This window comes from Drosophila tropicalis, unplaced genomic scaffold (assembly GCF_018151085.1).
Source record: "Drosophila tropicalis isolate 14030-0801.00 unplaced genomic scaffold, ASM1815108v1 contig_393, whole genome shotgun sequence".
In the NCBI taxonomy this organism is placed as follows: Eukaryota; Metazoa; Arthropoda; class Insecta; order Diptera; family Drosophilidae; genus Drosophila; species Drosophila tropicalis.
This window is the reverse complement of record NW_027172855.1, coordinates 889,873-908,688: the sequence shown is the minus strand read 5'-3', so window position 1 is coordinate 908,688 and position 18,816 is coordinate 889,873. Positions and strand designations below refer to the sequence as shown.

Genomic DNA, 18,816 nt, shown 5'->3' with positions numbered 1-18,816 from the left:
AAGATCGGGTGACTATATCATATAGCTCCCATAGGAACGATCGGTGGAAAACAGTGACTTTGATCAATATCTTCGTTATTTCCTATGATTGTAGGCCTTTCTTTCTCAAGCTTAAGCCTTTTTATATAAAACGTTCTTCCACATTGATGGCTAATAGGTAAGGATAGAGTTACCAAAAAAGTTGCAAGGGTATACAAACTTTGACGCGGTCGAAGTTAGCCCCGGCCCTCTGGTTTTGACTTTCAGTTGGGAATTAAAAAAAAAAATTTCTTCGTATTCAATGATTCGAGATTTAGGCAGGTTCGAAACAAATCTAACAAAATCAACAAGATTTGTGTGGATCAAGAAATAAAAATCAATGTTGCTTTGTGATCAGAAATAATATACTATGACTGTATTTGGTCGTACAATTGGACAAATTTTGACTATGATAAAAAGATAGCAGATACAGGATAAAAAAGAAAGTTTCATTTTTACTGTAAATAATTTTGGATAATAAACATTTTAGTCTATACATTTTTGCTGTAGATGAAAGTTTTTTAAATTCATAATATGTATTTCTAGTAATCGTAAAATTGCTTAATTTTCTCTAAGTACCGTTAACTAGTTGGCTAAAAGATTCGGTAATGAAATCGATTCACGTTTAAAATCAATTCTCTAGCGAAAAAAGGTCTACATATGTGTACATATGTGTCATTAACCCTGAATCTGTTGAACATATCAATCATTTTGATAAAAATTTGTCAATTTTGTCTTATTAACATTTATGGAAATAATATTGAAGCTCATTTTATGTTTGCGTCTTAATCAATCAGAGTTCAGCTAAAAAAGTTAACAAGATTGTTGGCAATATTCTTGTCCAAACTACAACAAATATATTTGTTTTTCGAATATTAGTTGAAATATTAAGTAGGTAAATATGTTTAGTTTTCAAATTTAAATGGACCATGTTGAATAAGTGAATAATCAATTGAAAATTAAATCTAAAATAATACACATAATTTCTTGGAGCAGGACATGTTAATCGTTTCCATCTTATTTACAATTTGCCAATTAAAGTTGTGAGTTAAGTCAATAACTAAGACTTATAAGAATTTTATATACTCATACATACATATATTTCTAATTAGACACTACACAAGAAATAATTTATATTTCTTATGTGACCTTTTAAGTGTCATTTTGGACCACTTTTTTTATTGCAAATACATTTTATAAGAAACTTTTAGTTCTATATTCTTCTAAAACATATTTTCGAAGGGTATTTAGAATTCATTATATCACATTTGTGTTTCCGGTATTTAAGTTTTGTTGACTTACTTTGGTAATAATTTATAATGGATTTTCAATTGTTTATTTTTCTCAAATTTAAAGTGATTGCTATTAGGCTTCTCCTTCCTTTCCCCTCTTGGCATTGCCAATTTACACAACAAGTTCTTCAATGGAATTCGATCGTCTTCTATATACATACATCCATCCAAATGAGAGTAGGAGCACTTCACATATGATTTTTGGGTCAGGCTCCACTTTTTTTTAGTGTTTTTGTTTTGCCCGATGAAATAAATAAACAAATCGTTTTGAACGACCAACAGAAGAGGAAAAACTTCAAGTCAAAAGCCCCCCAAAAATCAAAGCACCAACAAAGTCAATCAGCCAATCGCGACATTTTATTGCCCCAAACGTTAGAGATTGGGATTGAGAGTGAGAGGGAGACAGAGAAAGAAATCGTCGTTTTTCTGATCATAAATTATATTGAAATTTCTAAGCACGTACAACGTACTCAAGCGTACAATGTGGGGCCCACAAAATGGCAGTCACTAAATCAAAAACCAAACTGAACCCAAAAGCAAAGCAAAGCACAGCAAAACAGCTAACACACACACACGCTTCAATAGAGATCCCCGCCTAAGTGTGTAGTCTTATTAAACATTAAACCTATTTTTTAATGAACAAAAAGCGGATCGATCACCAGCTAAAGAAAAGTTATAGGTGATCGACTCACTGATGCGGAAAAAGAGTGGAAAATCATCATCATCATCATCAAAAAAATGGTAAAGTTTGCATACATATCTCACATAGAAATATGGGTGCGTTCTGCCTTCGAACGACAACCAAATGAAACTCATTATCGAGATCAATTGATCGTCGCGCCAGGCGTAGTCGTTGTTGTCGTCTACTGAGAGAAATCCTCCTCCTACTTTTTCTACCTTCTCCAAAACACATGTACGTACGTATGTACATATCTATGGGCTAAAAGACTTGGGCGAAAATACTTGTGCATGTATGTATTTGCATAACCAGAAAGCACATGTGTGCAGAAGAACAAGGGCTTAGTTTGGATACGATATTAGGGATTCAAATAGATTAGAAGCTTATAAAACATAAAAATAACTTCTAAATGCCAAGATATCCTTTTTTGAAAATGATTCGCTGATCCATATGCCTTTCCATTATCTTCGATGGAACTATCTTTCAGGTGTTGCTTCATTGGAGAAAAACTTTGATGGATTATCAAGAACATCTAAAAAAGAATCGATGTTTTCTTTATAACATCGCTCAACGACAAAATCGAGTCGACCTCCAGACCCTTAGACAACAGAAACCTTAAATGATAATTCTATTTTTCTCTGGGTTAGGATATGAAGTGTATATGGGATGTTTTGGAGCGTATTTTTGTGACACTCGAAGAACGATAAACACAATTTAAAAGAAGGACGTTTTTTACTCAGTGTTAGTTAGATGTTTATGGTCCGAAAAGAGTTTATAATAAATTTAAAAAGTCAAACCAAGTTTGATATAAAAATTTCCATACATGGGACTTCCTGTTCCCCTTTTTTCAACACGCTAAGCCTCTGTATGACGACAAACGGCGGCGATCAACGATCGACGACTACGACAATTGTTGCCAAATTAGATCATCAGGCAGGCATCAGACAGGCTAGCAGCAGGCACAGGCACCCAAAACTAGCTACAGCAGCAGCAGCAACAAGTCTCGTCTCAACTCTGGAGTCAAGTCAAGTCTTTTTGGGCTCACGTGTGCGCTCTGCTCTTTATAATACAACACAGAGATCCCAGTCGAGCGATCAACGAAAATATATATATCATATGTACGTATAAAAGAAAAAAAAAAAAAAAAAAAGAAAAAATTAATATGCACGCAGTTCGTGGCTGGGCTTTAGAGCTCAAGTTACTTACTCTATCACCCCGTAGCACCCACTTAGCCCTCCTTCTTAGCCTTTGCAAGCAATCGTGCTCGCTGCTTTCTTGCTAAACAATTTGCAAACGATTTCTAATAAGCGTCTTAAATTGTAACAATATAGACGAGCATTTAGGGCCTTTTGTGGTCGGTGAACATTCAAAAAAGAAAACAACAACAACAGCAACAAAAATTGGACAACGAAAAACAAGAAAAAAAAGTTTTGGTGGCTTGTGACCCCCTTCTGCTTTTCCCCCCTTTGGGGTCTACTTTTTTGTGTGCCAAATTTCGCGCTTGATCGTTGTCTTTCTTTTTGTTTTTGTATATTTTTTTTTTTTTTAAGGGCAATGGCCAAGAGGTAAAAGTTATGACTTCTGAAATAGATAGGATCCGGTCAGAAAACTTCAATTTCTTAGTTGCTTCATCAATATCAGTTTTGACATTCCAACTAGAGTATATTCGATGAAAGTTCGTTGTAGAGAATCAGAACATGGCTCTTAAAGAAGTTGATTTCTGTGTGAATCCTTTCTTCTTTTACCAAATACCTAAAATTTTTGAAGTAAGTGTTATTGCAATTGAATCGTTAATCAATTTGATGGTAAAACCTATGTACCCCAGTTCCATTACGACCTATCCCAGCTCAATTCGTTAACAATAAACAAATATCACAATATTTCTTCTTGTGGTTGTTGCTCTTGCTTTTGAGTTGACGTTTTTTGCGCAACTGCAGCTGGCTGTGTGGCAGGTCTTGAGGTCTGCTGTCTATGTCTGCTATCTGTCTGCCCTGGTCTCTTCCACCTTTTGGCTGATAAACTACATAAAAGCCAAAAAAAAAAAAATCTGACGAAAACTAAAAGGAAAAACCAAATCCTGGCCAATATATAAACCAGCAGTTAACAAAAAGTCAGACGACAACGCAACAAAATTGTAAATAGTTTTCAAAGCTTTATGAATATGCAAAAAGATAAGCAGCAAAGCAACAACAACTTTGCCTCCCTCTCTTGGCTGCCGCCCTCAACCTTTTGTTTCGAAAAAAAGAAAAAAATTTACCTGCCTCTTTTTTTTGAATTTGAAATTTTTTAACGAGCCAAAATGAAAAACTTTCCAACACACCGAAAAGGGGCACCCCAGAAAAACTGATCATTGAATCCAGAGCAGAAGCCAAAGGAAAAAAAGTCTGTAGTTGAAAGAAAGAAAGAACGATATTTGTATACCCTTAAGAACTATAAAGAAGTCATTCTAACTGTTTAAAACTAAACTGATTGATGTCAATTTTTACCTTTTGGAGTACTTGAAATATGTTTATAAATATGTTGAGAATATGCTAACAACTAGATAAAATTTTTATTCAGTGTAAGATCCTTCATTTTGGTTCATGGTTTAAATGTACCCACAATATATGTAGAGTGTACAAGCTTTTGCCCAAAAGAGCGACAAAGGCAAAAAAAAAAAAAAAGACGAGCGACGACGAATGAAATTTAGCGTAAAAATGGAGATCTTTTGTCTGCTGATAAACGTGAGCATTTTGTTTGTCACGACGAAGTGTGCTTTTTTGCGCGATCGCCGGCGACGTACAAAAACGATCGGTACACAGGCATCCGAGTGTATATATACTCGTCTATATATGTATGTGTCTACATATAGAGATATATAGGGTTTTTAGTATTCAAATGGGGAGAAGGTGCAACTATTAAATACGCAGTAGTAGACAAATGCCTACGCATTTAATACATAATAATGGTTGCCAATCGATCTAATCACATGGTCAACGCAATTGAAATCTATTGAACTTCCTTCTGTATAGGGACGTAGGAGTTTACTATTCAATATAACAATTCATAAACTGAATATTCCAAATCATCCATCCATCTGTCTGGTCTGGTCTGGTCCTTTGGGCTGATAATACAAATGAAAAAAATTGAAGAAAATAAAATGAAAAACTAAATTTGATACTTGGAAGCTTAATTGTTAAATCACTAACTGATAAAGCTTAATTCCTTTAATTTTTAATTTGAATGATGCCAACGAGTTGGGTTTAGTAAATGAAAGAACTATTCGACCACGTAGAGTCCACGTAAAGCCCTGTTAAACGTTTTTGACACTTGTTTTGGCTTTCAGTTATTGTTAATCCATAAAAATAAAATTAACTAGTCCTCTGCAGTTTTTTGGTGTTTCTCCCTATCTGTTATTCTAACAGGAGGACTCCTAAGAAAAGCAAAAGTTTTTAAAAATATTGTTAATTTAGTTAACTATAAATATTGGATTTAAATGATGAAGCTTTTTCGTGATGTAGATAAATATGCCTGAAAAAGTTGACTAAATTAATAACTTAAAGTACATAGTTAGCTTTGATTTGGCTATTACGGGAATGTTTTATTTTGAACTGAAGAAAATTAATGAAATTCGGTTTGTGATGGTGACAAAATGTGGTGTGAGCATAGAATATTATATTTTTTCCCCTATTAATGAAACAAAAAGCTCTAAATCGATATAGGTTTATAGCTTATTTGTTAAATTTTGCAGTTCTCATCCTTTTATATCTGTTAACTTAATCAGATTGACTTTAAGTTACCAATAACGGAAACTCTTCAAAATTTCATAGTTACATGGGTTTCTTTCTCTAAATATTTCTCTTTTGTCATACTTATATCCAAATGAACAATGCACGGAATTATTAAAATTTTTGATTAACTTTTATTTCCTTAATGATTTTCATGACAATTTTTGTAGTCATAACGATGCAACTGCAAAAAAAAAAATGAAAAAAACTTTTGCAAGTGCTCGTTTTGGTTAGTTTTGGTTGGTTTTGGTTGGTCAGTTGGCTAGTTGAGTGCGTGAGTTGAAAAAGACAAAGCGATATCATCGTCATCATCATCATCTTCACATGGAGAAAGAGAGAGAGAGAGAGAGAAGGAGGGAGAGAAAGAAATAAGAAAGAGAGACAAGTGGTAGTAAAGTAGTAGTAGAGTTGGTCGGCCAATTAGTTAGTAGCTCTGTTTGAGTTTAGTCAAAGTAGCGTTTTGTCGTCGTCGTCGTTCGTTCGGTCGTTCGTTCGTTCGTTTGTAGTGCCTCACAGAGGTTTTGGCAAAAAACAATTGTGTGCGCAACGCAAACAACAGCGGCAAACAGCAGTTAACGCGTTTTATTGTTTTCGCGTCTCTAACTGAGTGTGTTGTGGTGTGGGGGTGTGCGTGAGGCGAGTCACCACAAACATTCATGGTAGAGATCATTAGCGTAGATGGTGTTATTATTTGCACGTTTTGTGTGAAATGCACTTGGTTTGGTCTCCAAGATACACCAACGACGACGACGTAGAGCTCCAGGTCCAGTAGCTCTCTCTTTTCTTTTTGGATGCTGGGTGCGTTGCTTACCTACCCAGCGGTATTTGTTTGCTTTCCGATCAATTTGTAGAGATTATGCATAAACTTGGTTAGTTATTTCAAAGAACAATTAAAATGCAACAGAATGCCACAGATCCGAAAATCGTAAAAACGGAGCTTCCCTCTCCCGTCTTGGGTGCTGCAAAGAATTACCGATTACTTAACTAGTTTGGGCAAATATTTGCAAAGATTTTGGAATTTTTATTAAAAAGCAACATTTTGGCAAACACATTTTGGAAGAAGTCTTCGGTGAATGCGAATATATATGTACTTGCTTTGTGTTAGAAGATATCGTAATTTAAAAGTGCACCTTATATCCCATATTAAATTAATTTTAAAAGTATTAGGTTGTAATGCTGGAGCTTTTTATCGAAATATCTTTAAGGAGAAGTACAAACTTAATAACATCGAAAAATGAAAATGTTAAAAACAAAATATCGGTTTGATTACTTCAATAAATGTGTAACTATCGATATATTTGTAAATTTTTCTTATAGTTGGAATAAAGGCCAGTATATCTGAAATTGAAATAAGGGTTGATTTATAATTTTTCTTAAGTTTTTATTTAAATAATTAATTGGTAACTTTCCTGAATAAATTCGTTACTGGAAACTTGAAACTTGATAAGTTTTTTATATAATATAAGTGTAAGTGTAGGGGTTAATAAGTGTTAATTACAGATTCCGACACTGACTTAAACCACCATATTATGCATTTGCTTGATTAAACAATGATGAACTAAACCTCTGACTAAACTTTGTTTTAACAAATTTCTTCTCATTGAAACTAAGCGAGGAAGCTAAACAGGAACTAATTGTAAATGTTTGAGAAAAAAGTGAACCCTCAATAAGTTGTTGCTTGTTTTTTTTTTAAACATCCGATCGATTTCCTTTTTTTTATCACCTCACCAAAATCTTGACCCCTCTTGACAGGGCGTTTCTTCAAGATATGTAAAAACACAAAATTCCCAGCTTGCTGCTCCCCCGCATTTATCTCCACACATTCCCAGGAAGACCAAAAGGTGCACTGAACTCATCATATAACAGAAACAATTTTCATTCAAATGGCATTTCATATGCGCTCTATTTTCTTACCTAATGTGGAGGGCAAAGCTGGCAAAGGACAGATCGAATTACTCCCCCAACCTTTAGACCAGAAAGAAAACAAGAAGCAGGAAAAAGAACCTGTTTCCACTGTGCCCGTGCATAAAATCATCTACCTAGTAGGATGCTGACAAGCAGACATCATCAATATCTGGAGATTGAAAGAATGAACTCTTGTTATTTGAAGAGGAGTAAGGTCATGAGAAATCGGAAGTGAAACCGTTTTTTTTTTTTAGTTAGGGCGACAGCAGCTGAATACAGGATATGCAAAAGAGAGGAAAATCTCATCCAATACAGTTTCAGATGTTTATTTTTATGTTAATTTTCATAACAGGATTTCGGTGTCTCCCTCATTTTTATGATTAATAGAACGCACCTTGGTATTGGAAGTGGGGGAGTAATAGTGGCTTGAAGGTGGTGGTGGGGGGTATAAGAGAATGTGAGAATTTTAAGAAGCCACTTAAAATATTTTTACATGTCCAAATTGATACCCTAGAGGCATTTTGGCCAGCCAAAAATGGTTGCGTATATTGTTATGATCCGTAAATGTCAAAAAATGAAAAAAAACGATACAACAAAAAAAAAACAACAAAATCAAACCGATTTTGGTCTTTTGCAATTCAAATACTCTGTGTCTGCCGCCGTCTATGAATCACTGGAAGTTGTTGGCTCTGATATTACTGTTGTTGTTGGTTTCTACTACCAATTTTTTTTTTTGTAAAAAAAAAACTTGTGTTGTTTTTGTTGCTGTGGTCTCTTCAAGGTCCAATAGTCTAAGTGCCTTCAGACCACAAGTCTTCGCCTTCATCTTCATCATCGTCTTGGTCTTCAGTATCTCTTGTTGGCTGTAAGTCAGCCCCTGGGCCCCTGGCCCCTGGTATATCTGGCTTACGAATGTTGGCTATGGCGGCGGCATTCCCGTTGAACTTTCTTTGCCATCTGAAATATGAAATGCTCCTTAAGCTTAATTGTCTCTGGCTTCAATTTTTTACTCATTTACCTCAATCGTTTGGATTTGTTTTGTTTTGTGTGTAAGATGGTAGGCAAAGGGGGTTTTCGGGTGTCTACTGTTATTCAAATGCTATGAAAATATGTATGTTACCTATTCTTGTTTTTTTGTTAGAGGAAAAGAGGGCGTTAACGTATCACAGTGGCTATGTTTCGTAAATTTGAGAAAGTTTTATGCCAATAAGTAGTAATTGGAATGCCTTAAATAATTTCAAAAACTTCTCACCCAAAATTGTCCCTGATCTTAGTCCCTAAAAAACAAAACCAAAAACAAATTGGTTTCCAGATCTATCATAAATATGGTTTTGTTTATTGTAAAACTATCTGATAGTTTTCTGATTTATAAAACTCTAATAGACTTATAAAAACGAACAGTAGGAAAATTAGAATTTAACGATTTTCGAAAGCTTCTGCCGTTCCCTTAGTTTTGTACCACTGTTTTTCATGTTTAAAGTTTCAATATTTACATTGCCATCAATTCAGAACAATAAACAATGATAATAATGAAATGGTTTTTTATTTTTACTTTACTCTTTTCGGGGGCAAAGATTTCAACATAATTTCTTTTCTCGCTTGACTTGAAATTGAGATTGGGTTTGTTTATGCATTTTGTTAAGCATAAAGAAAAAAGTATTCTATTTGCACCACTCGATCATCATAAAGAAGAAACGACAGTTGAGCGCGAGCCAAAGTCAAATGGAGCACTAGAAGAGACCCCGCTAGGAGGCTTTCCATACATTTCGTTCGTAGTAAAACTTGTCATAATCAAACTGACTCCCAAGTGGATTTTATGCGGTTAGATTGAAAAGAAATTATAACAAATATGAAAATGAAGAGAGACTTGACTTGTCTTGACTTTCGCCTATCCGATTACCTGCCTTATGGTTTTATAGATGGAAAAAAAAGAGCACACAGGCAATCGAGACTTTTGATCTCAGGTTTCTTTAGTTTTTAAGCTACCGGTTAAAGATTTAAGTAGTAGAGGGAGGAAGTAGTGTATATTTTGTTTTATAATACCAAATATTTTTTAATTTTCATTAAAAGCACGTTTTGGTTTGGATGATAAGGATGAACTTTCTAGTGGAATTTCCATTTCACTATCATCGATTTCTTGCCGTTGATCTGTTGTATCTGTCGTAATAACAGACGAATCCAAATGAGTATTAGTTAGACTATATTCAGTTTCTTCATTATCTGCGCGTATTAAACTAGTTGAATCAAAATGTGCTCTACGGCAAATAATCGCTCGGCTTGCTACGGGTTCACATTCCGTTGTGCTGTCATTGAACAAATCATGATCTCGTTGATTTTCCAGCAAGGATATATTAGGTGGTAAAGTTGTTCGTACTGTTTTCCTTTCAAATAATTCCAATGCACTCGTTTCTTCAAAGCTTTTTTCACGCCGTGCTGAATCATCTGGTGGAGCTGATCTTCGTGCTCTTAAGTCGGCAAGTTCTCTTAGATGGTTCTCAATGACACCCAATTCAGTATAAAACGAATAGGCAACCATTAAAGAAATTGTTTGCACATCTGTTTAGAAAAAAAGTACTATGAATAATAATATGAATTAAAAGATTTGTTTAAACCATAGCTAAGTGTGTGTTTCTCCGTTTTTTATAACCACCTTTTGGCAATCAATTAACATTTTATGAAATGTTTTCGGACTAAAGATTAGAAACCTTTCTGCATTAATATTAATATTATTATATTATTTCTGTATTAATATTATGGTAACCACACAAGATGAAAATTTTTACATACTCTTAAAAATTAAAAAGGTGTCACATATCTAATATTTGAATTTCTTGTTGAAAATTAGCTTTTACTTACATATAGTAATAATTAGGATAAAACCCAAAAGTGTTTCATATTTGATTAGACTTTCGTAACATCCATAAGAAACATTAAATAAATACACTGGCGAAAGGCAAAGCATCCAAATTTTTAAAAGACTTCGATTGCTCTAAATAGAAAACGGAAGAGTTAAATAACAAACAAAACATTCATTATCTATATATGTATTTAACTTACTCTAACGGCGGCAGAAATCAAAATTATGCTCATACATATTTCGAATATTCTTTCAATAAGGACCAAATTAAAATATATTCCTGTCAAATTCAAGAGATTTGGCAAAGCACCAATACTTGAGAGCAAATGCAAAACTGCCATGGTCAGGCAGCCAGTGCGTAACTCGAAACGATATAGAAAAGTATCGAAAAGCATTTTAAACCGAATACAAACTGTTAAAAAAAGACAACTTTATTAAAGCCCACTAGAGAAATGTCGACAACATTTCGTTAGATGGGATGAAAAGTTCAAAGTGTCAAAAAAAAAAAAAAAATACGAGACTTGAAAGTCAAACAAAAGGTAAAAGTTATAGGTATACAAAAGAAAATAAACAAAGAATTGGCAAACGAATTTTTTATGCAAATCATAAATCAGACATAGAAAAAGCCATAAAGTGATCGGTGTTTGTATTTATATTCATTTTTTTTTTCTTTTTTCAAATACTCTTACAAAAAAAAAGGGTTTTCTTGGTTTTGAAAACTTTGAATATTATTATTATCAAATCTGATCAAATATTATTGAAGCTTAATAAAAGTTTACAAATTAAGAGGCTAGACCTAAGACCTGTATATAAAACTAAAAATACATTTTGTGTTGAATCGCATATAAAATAATTATTGATTAATCTGCTACTAGTTCTAAAAGAAACCCTTATTAATAAAGAAATTATTCAAAATACTCCTCATTTAAGGGTATTCAAAGCAGAGGATTGTTTCTTTTTGGCAAATGACTCGAAGCATTCGCACTGATTGACTTGATGGACATTTCAGAAAACGATGTACATACATATATAGAAATGAAGGCTTAAAGTTATTTCTACACTTTTCTCCTCATTTAATTAATTTCAACATGGTTTAATTTCAAAAGAAAGCTTCGGGTGGTATTTTGAGACCTGTTTTTTTTTTTTGCCTCCTACCTATTTTTCTTTTCTTCTGTGGTTAATCTACTTCGACTTTGACTCCATCATCATGATCATCTCTATCATCATGATGATGATCATTTAAGCCATCTCAACCAGCAAGTGGGCTTCAAGTAGAAATTAGCAAATGTGTCGCATCATTAGCTCAGGCCAAGCAAAAATGAAGAAGAGAAAAAGTTGTAGAGTTTTTGGAAGACCTTCAAGTGGTGCCTATTTTTTTTCTTCTCTCTACTTGTGGTTTGTGGCGCCGGCTTAGGCTAGAGGATGCGGGCTGTGCCTCTGCCTCCTCTCATAGTGTTGTGTGTCTCTGCGATGGTTTGCACAGAGTAAACTCGCGAATAATAACAAAAATTTCACCTGAAGTCGATGTTATATAACATTATTTTTTGTTCACGTCTTTGTTTCTTGTTTTTGTTGTTTTTTTTTTGGGTTGGGTAGGTGTTAGAGTTGGATGGCTAAAGGTGTTGATGGCTAAATGATTTATTGAGTTATGACAGTGGGTTAAATTTTCAATTCGGGGCTAAGTATGTTTATATTACAAGAAGTGTGGAGAGTTTGCCTGGATAAATGAAAGTTTCGGCATTTCGTAGTTTTTAAATGTCATCATACTGAATTAGATATAAAATATTAAATATTTATTAAATATTTTCATTATCAAAGATTTGTTTAGAAATATATTTTAAAGAGTTGTTGTATTCTTTTTATAATGAAGATAAGAAGTTGCACAAAGTGGAAAAAAATACTATTCGATAATTATTTTGTCAATGTTTTGAAAAAAAAAGTCTCTACTTTGTCACCCATTTGTGATAAAGCCTCAAAATGTGGAGAAAACGACATAACCTGTAAATATAATTCATCTCTTCAATCTCTTAGGCTCATATATTTAACCAATTTAATCATATTTTAGGCATTTTGTGCCAACCGATTTGCGAAAGAACCTTTCTAGTGAGCTGTAAGCCCATTAATCTCAATCTTTCTTTCTCTCGCTCTCTTGTTCTTTCTCTTTGAAAACTTTGGCTATTTGATCAAAATATATTTTCACACTTGCCACATATATCACAGGAATTGAGAGAATGGGCTACAAAAATTTGCACTACAAATGATTTCAACACCCAAAAGACCGCCGACGCCGCACCAGACAGATAGACAGACATAAAGATAGAGCGACAGAAACAGGGATAGAGAGTGAACGAGAGATGGAATAGTAAGTTATGGGAAACGCCAACGGACAACATAAAAAAAAAAAAAATCAGACTAGGACTTAGGAGGCAAACCTTCCAAAAGAAAGAAACTTAAAACATAAATCTCTTGACGCCTTTCTTTTGGGGGCCTCGACTAGTAAAAACAAAATGCTGCATAATTTTCTGACGTGCCGCAATGCCGAAGTGAAGGAGAAGAATGAAGGCGAAGAAGAAGCATTCTCCTCTTCAAATGGATTACAATAATAATTTTTCATATGCAGATTTTTTTTAGTATTTTTTTTTTCTTTTTAGAAACAAGTTGCCAAAGCCATGAATAATATTTCATCAGGAGGAGGAACAAACAAAAAAGGGGTAGTCGAGTGGGCAACAAATTTGCATTCTCCACCTCCACCTCCGCCTTCTTCTTTCGATTGATATAAAAATCAGTATGAATCTCTGAACATAAACCTTATCGACTTTAAGATACTCTATAAGACATCTAAAAAGTCTTTGGCTAGAAAGTAGCTCAAAGTGAAAGAAGTGAAACCTAATATCCTTTTTGGTGATTGAGTCTAATTTCTTCCATACAAATTCCTCCTAAAAACTTCTTTGTATATCACATAATATACCCTCACGTAACAATGGTGGCACAGGGTATATAGTAGAAAGAGAACAGAAAGAATTATTAAACTAACCACAGAGCATCGACGACTGACTCCTCTTGATGGACTTCTTGAAGTCCAAAGTCAAGTTGAAGTTGTTCAAGTTTGAAGTTGAAGTTCAAGTCAAGTTGGGCTGGTTCTTGCCGCTCTTCATCCGCCTCTTGCATGATCTGCATCCACTCACATCATCATACGAAACCTTCGATCCGCAGGCCTCATCATCATATTGCCAATAAAATGCATTGGCAATAGATTTATTGAATTATTGCTTTGTCTATGGCAGGTACATGGACTCCTCCAACTCAACAGTTTTTCTTGGGCCGTTTTGAGTGGGTGATAAATTCAGCAAAACGAAAAGAAACGGGAGAGAAAAAAAAAAAAAATAAATAGAAATAGAGATAAAACAAAGCTCGAGACAAAAGGCGGCCATAAAAGAAAGCTTGGACAAATGCTGCCATTGGTTTCAATTCCTTTTGCCTCCTTGATAAGTTCCAATTAAAGTTTGGTTTTTTATTTTCTTTAGTTTGTTTCTAGCTGGAGGTTTTTTTCCCTCCCAAATCATAAGCAAATAATCAAGCCATAAATCTTTTGGCATACGATTGAGTATAATTTTCTTGGACATTTTTGAAAGTACCAGCAGAAAAAGAGTCCCAAAAACAAAATAAAAATTTAAGGTAATCGTTGAAAATTTATTGGCCTATGCAAATTTGACCTTCATAATGTCCATCACAAAATGAATGCAACAAATGAGTTTTTAATGCCAAAAAAGTTGTGTGTCGATACTATTGTCTATTATAATTTTTATTTTACTATTATTATTTTAATATTGTTTTGATTTAATAATATTTTTCTTCCTCCTCATTACGGAGAAAATGGAACATACAAAAAATTGAACTGAATATAATGTTCAAAGAAGGAAATAGGTAATTTCTCATTGACATTGAAAATTATTATTTTTAACTTTGTGCTTAATGAGTACTTTTCTTGAATCTTTCTTTTAAATTTTAATATTATTTTATACACAAGTCCAATTAGTTGTATTGTGCACTAGCTGTAGTCAACAAATAATGTTCATATGAATATTTGAAAGTAAAACAAATGATTCTACAATTATTTTGCCATTTTTTTATGATTAATTGCCTTGTCTGTCTTTTTTATATTATTTTCTTGTGATATTTATATTTTTTGGCTTGCTCCAAATTCAACCTGCTGTTGCCCTGCTTATTGAGAGATTCTCTTTCAATTTCAAAACAAAATAAAAACGAAATTGTTGAATTGTGTGAAGTGCACTCGATATGTATATATGATATCGCTTCAGGCACTTGAGAGGGCCCTGCCGGCAAATGGATTTTATTTTTTTCTCGTTTTGTTTTTTCGGAATTTTCTCCTCTACTAGTGTGTAGTTGTTTTTTGCCTCTCAATCTCTTTGTCTCGAGCCATAGATCTTGGCAATCACCCGCAATCTTTAGAAGGTAAATTACGCGCCCTGGACAGTAGCGTTTCGACGACGATCTTCAAACTTCATTAGAGAGATTTCGATATTGTGTGTATGTGGATATAGTTGAATATAGGATGGGTGTGTGTGTGTGTGTGTGTGTTAGTGTGAGTGTGTGTTGAATTGCCACCGTAAAGAGTTAACATAATTGGACAATCCACTGACCGAACGAGCCGTCTTGGCACTTCACTTTCCAACTATGACATGGCAGTAATAATTGTGGAACAGCAGCTCCCGAAAGGAGGTTTTGGGGCTGGGGAGGAGTCAAGGGGGAGTTATGAACCAAGAGAAGGAGTTGGAGCAGATTTGACCGAGTTGCTGCTGGTGGTGCTGCGGTAGCAGGCAGCAGCCACATATTGAGTATTTGTCGCTTTCATATGGAAAATATGTAGAGCAAGTTTTGTTATTCAAGTGAGTCATTTGATAGCCGAAAGAAAAATATCAGTTTCATCTCTCTTGCTCTCAATTTTCAATAAATTAGCTCCAAAAAAGCATTTCATGATTTAACTGTTTTAAAGAATGAATAAGTTTATTGGAATGAGTCTTCAATTTTATAAATAATAGTATATCATAATTTTGTATTTCATTTACGACAGGTTCAATAAGACTCTGAGCTTGGTCTATATTCTAATTCAGAAAAAATTGAAAGCCAAATACTGTTCTATGGCTCTTCTTCGAAAGCTTCTTCTACTTGGTTTAAAGCAGTCTCACTCACTATCAGACCATCTCAATGTATGAATCGGATAAAAGGGGTCTTCTGTTTGTTGTTTTTGATGTTTATAATTAAACCTTATTACCTCAAATATAAAAATCTCATCGGCTACAGGAAAATGTAGCCTTAATACCTCGGCGAATCCAGGACGAAAATTTCAAACTTTAGAAACCGTGCAGGACAAAGTTATTTCGACTGAATCGTATCCCTGTTCCAAGCCATTTGTAATATGGCTAGACCTTCATTATAATAAATGGATTTTCATATAAACATTATTATTTATAATAAACGACTTTTTATTTGCAATACCTTTAACAATTTTAATTTGTGGAAAATTTATAAAAATGTGTTCTCCCGATTTGTGTTTTGTTCTACTTTGCCATTAACTTAGAAAGGAACATTTAGAGTTTCCCATAGAAAACCAATCAGCATTTTGTGTCATTTCTGACACTATTTTGCAATCAATTCGATATTTAATGTCTCCGAAAAAAAGTCCAGCCCTTTATTGCGTATAGCATACATTTCAGATGACTGGTTAACTCGACTCACCAATTAAGCTCATTTAAACTAAATAAACCATTGATTATAAAGGAGCACATGGCTTTACCATAATATTGTCCGCCCTTTGTCTTACTCCTCTACCCCTTCCCGAATTGTGATCGATCCCAATTTTCTTGTAGTCTCTGTGACCTGGTTATGATATTTTAATAAGATTCGACATTTGTGCCATTTGTTTGTTGGCAACACAGTTAGTTAGCTTGTATGTACGAATAGTTATATGCACACGACTAGACTATATATAATAATAGTTGTTGTTGCTGCCGTTGCACTCCTCCAACAACTACCGGCAACTACAACAATCGAGTGAGATATTTAGATTAACAGGTTGTTTTCATTTACAATTCGTGCTTTTTAACAAGCAAAACGTGCACTTTCTCCGCACGCAGAGCCAATAATTTTCTGGAATCTTTGTGGTCTTGGTCTTGGTTTTGGAGTTTTTCTTTGACTTTGCGTTTGGGGTTTGGGTTTCATCGGTTTTAGTGTGTGTGTGTGTGTGTGAGTGAGTCCATAGGAGTCGTTTGGCCATGAATACAGCTAAAACAACAACAACAAAGACGACGGGAAGTAGGAACAATAGGCACATTGGCATCAACATCAACAGCAGAGGCAGCAACTCCATAGCATATTGCAGGCATAGGCATTAACATTAACATTGACTTTACACGACTTTTTGGTAGCGCTTCATATTTTTATTGTTGTTGCGCATTGCGAATAAAGAATTTTTGCTTTTTTTTTTACAGATCGTGTCTGTGTCCTTAAACTTGCTGGCTCGCCTGCTCGTTTGTGGGAGGGGGAGATTTTGACTTGCATAACGCATCTTTAGACTGAATTTTATGATAAGGTTTTGTTTTTTTAGGGTTTTCGTTGGGATACATGAATATGTAAAGAGGTTTGGCAGCCAGAAGGAAAGAGACAAAAATGGGGAGAGTGGTATAGAGCAGAATTATAGCTAGTGGCAGTATATGACTTGAAATATATTAAAAAAGGATTAACAGAAGTTTGAAAAAATTTAGTAACAAACACAACTAAATTAAAAGTTAACCTGTCTTGCAAAATACAGATTAACTAATACATTGCTTTATAAAAAAAACGAATAACAAACAAAACTGTTTAATTTTGCTGAAATAGTTAGTTTTGGTTTCATAATTTTATTAAAAAACAATTCATAAATGATATAGTTGATCATGAGTTTTTGACTTTCTGAAATTAAATTTAAAATGAAATGTGTGACAAAATTAAAAAAATCTGATCAATTTTAAAACCCCGCCAGGTATAAAAACAAAAAGTATTTGCAAGGAATGGTTAAATTTCTTTATAAATAAGGCAGTCGACAAAGGCAAAGCATTAAAGGTAAAATTTTAGAAGCTAAATTTCAAATTTTGTCTTCCCATTTTCCTTACTTCTGAAATAATAAGTTCTCTCTGGTAAAAGCTACCTTTAAAAGGTTCTAAACGTATCTATTTTCTAGTGTATATTTAGCTTCGTTCCTTTTGTAACACTTGCTCATGCAAATGGCAAATGGGATTCGTTTTTTTTTTAGTTCTCTTGTCTAGGTCACGTTTATATGGGCTTGTAAGATGTTGTGTAAAGTGTCAATTGCTTGCCCCAAAAGATATATCACAAAAACAAAAAAAGGAAGCAAGGAAAGATCAGCTAAGCAAAACGTGCAGTTTATGTCATAATCGAAAGAGACAGGAAAAACATTTAAGAATTCAAAATCTCTATTTTGGGTGTTAATGTTTGCAGACTTTTCCCATATGTGAGTGTGTGTGGGTGGGGGGTAAGAAAAGTGTAGAACAATGGCTACTAAATGGAGTACATAGAATGCATTTAATGATGAGCTAAACTAGAAAGACATAGAGCTATAAAGGGGCGCTGGGGGTTCAGGAAAGGAAATGAATTGGAATCTTTCCCACAACAATCACGATCAACAACCGCCAACGAGTGAACAAGAGCCGCCAATGAGGTAGCTAAATGAGCTGACTGCCTGCCAGGTCTCCTCTGGCCTACCCCAGCCTGTTCGGCCTGGCTGGAAAGTTAACAAATTGCTGCTTTATTACCAACATCTCACTTAAAACAAAAAAAAACAAAAAGGAAAGAAAACAGATAGGAAAAAAAATGCACAACCTCTCTGATAGATGTGGCCAGTAAAAACAACCACATACACACACACACACACACACAAAGCTCAGAAGTAAACCTCAAACGAAAGTCAAACCATTAGGATAACTATCGCGTGAGAGAGCCAAGAAGCGCGCAGGGCCAACAGAGGGCCTAACGTTAGATCCTGACTTGGCGATCTGACTGCCATATAACTGAAGCTGCCGCCGCCTCTAAGTGGGCTAAAGTGAAGCAGCAAATATGGTAAAGTCAAAGCAAAAGAACAGGGGGGATGGGCAAAAGCTGCAGATGAAGGTGATGGAGGAGTTGACTTCGATGCCAGTGCGACGATTGTCGGTTGGGCATGCGCAATAAACAAACACGCCATGTTACCGTTGTGTGTTTCAGTGAAAAGGACTATGGCGAAAA

General features: G+C 34.5%; 1 long non-coding RNA gene across 1 annotated transcript; it reads right to left on the bottom strand.

The window, feature by feature from the left end:
- Window positions 1–9,869: 9,869 nt before the first annotated feature.
- LOC137573072 (uncharacterized) lies at window positions 9,870–10,578 on the bottom strand. Its single transcript, XR_011031805.1, has 2 exons — window positions 10,518–10,578; window positions 9,870–10,217 (listed from the first exon to the last, which is right to left on the bottom strand). It is a non-coding gene; the product is annotated as an uncharacterized lncRNA (long non-coding RNA).
- Window positions 10,579–18,816: the final 8,238 nt, after the last annotated feature.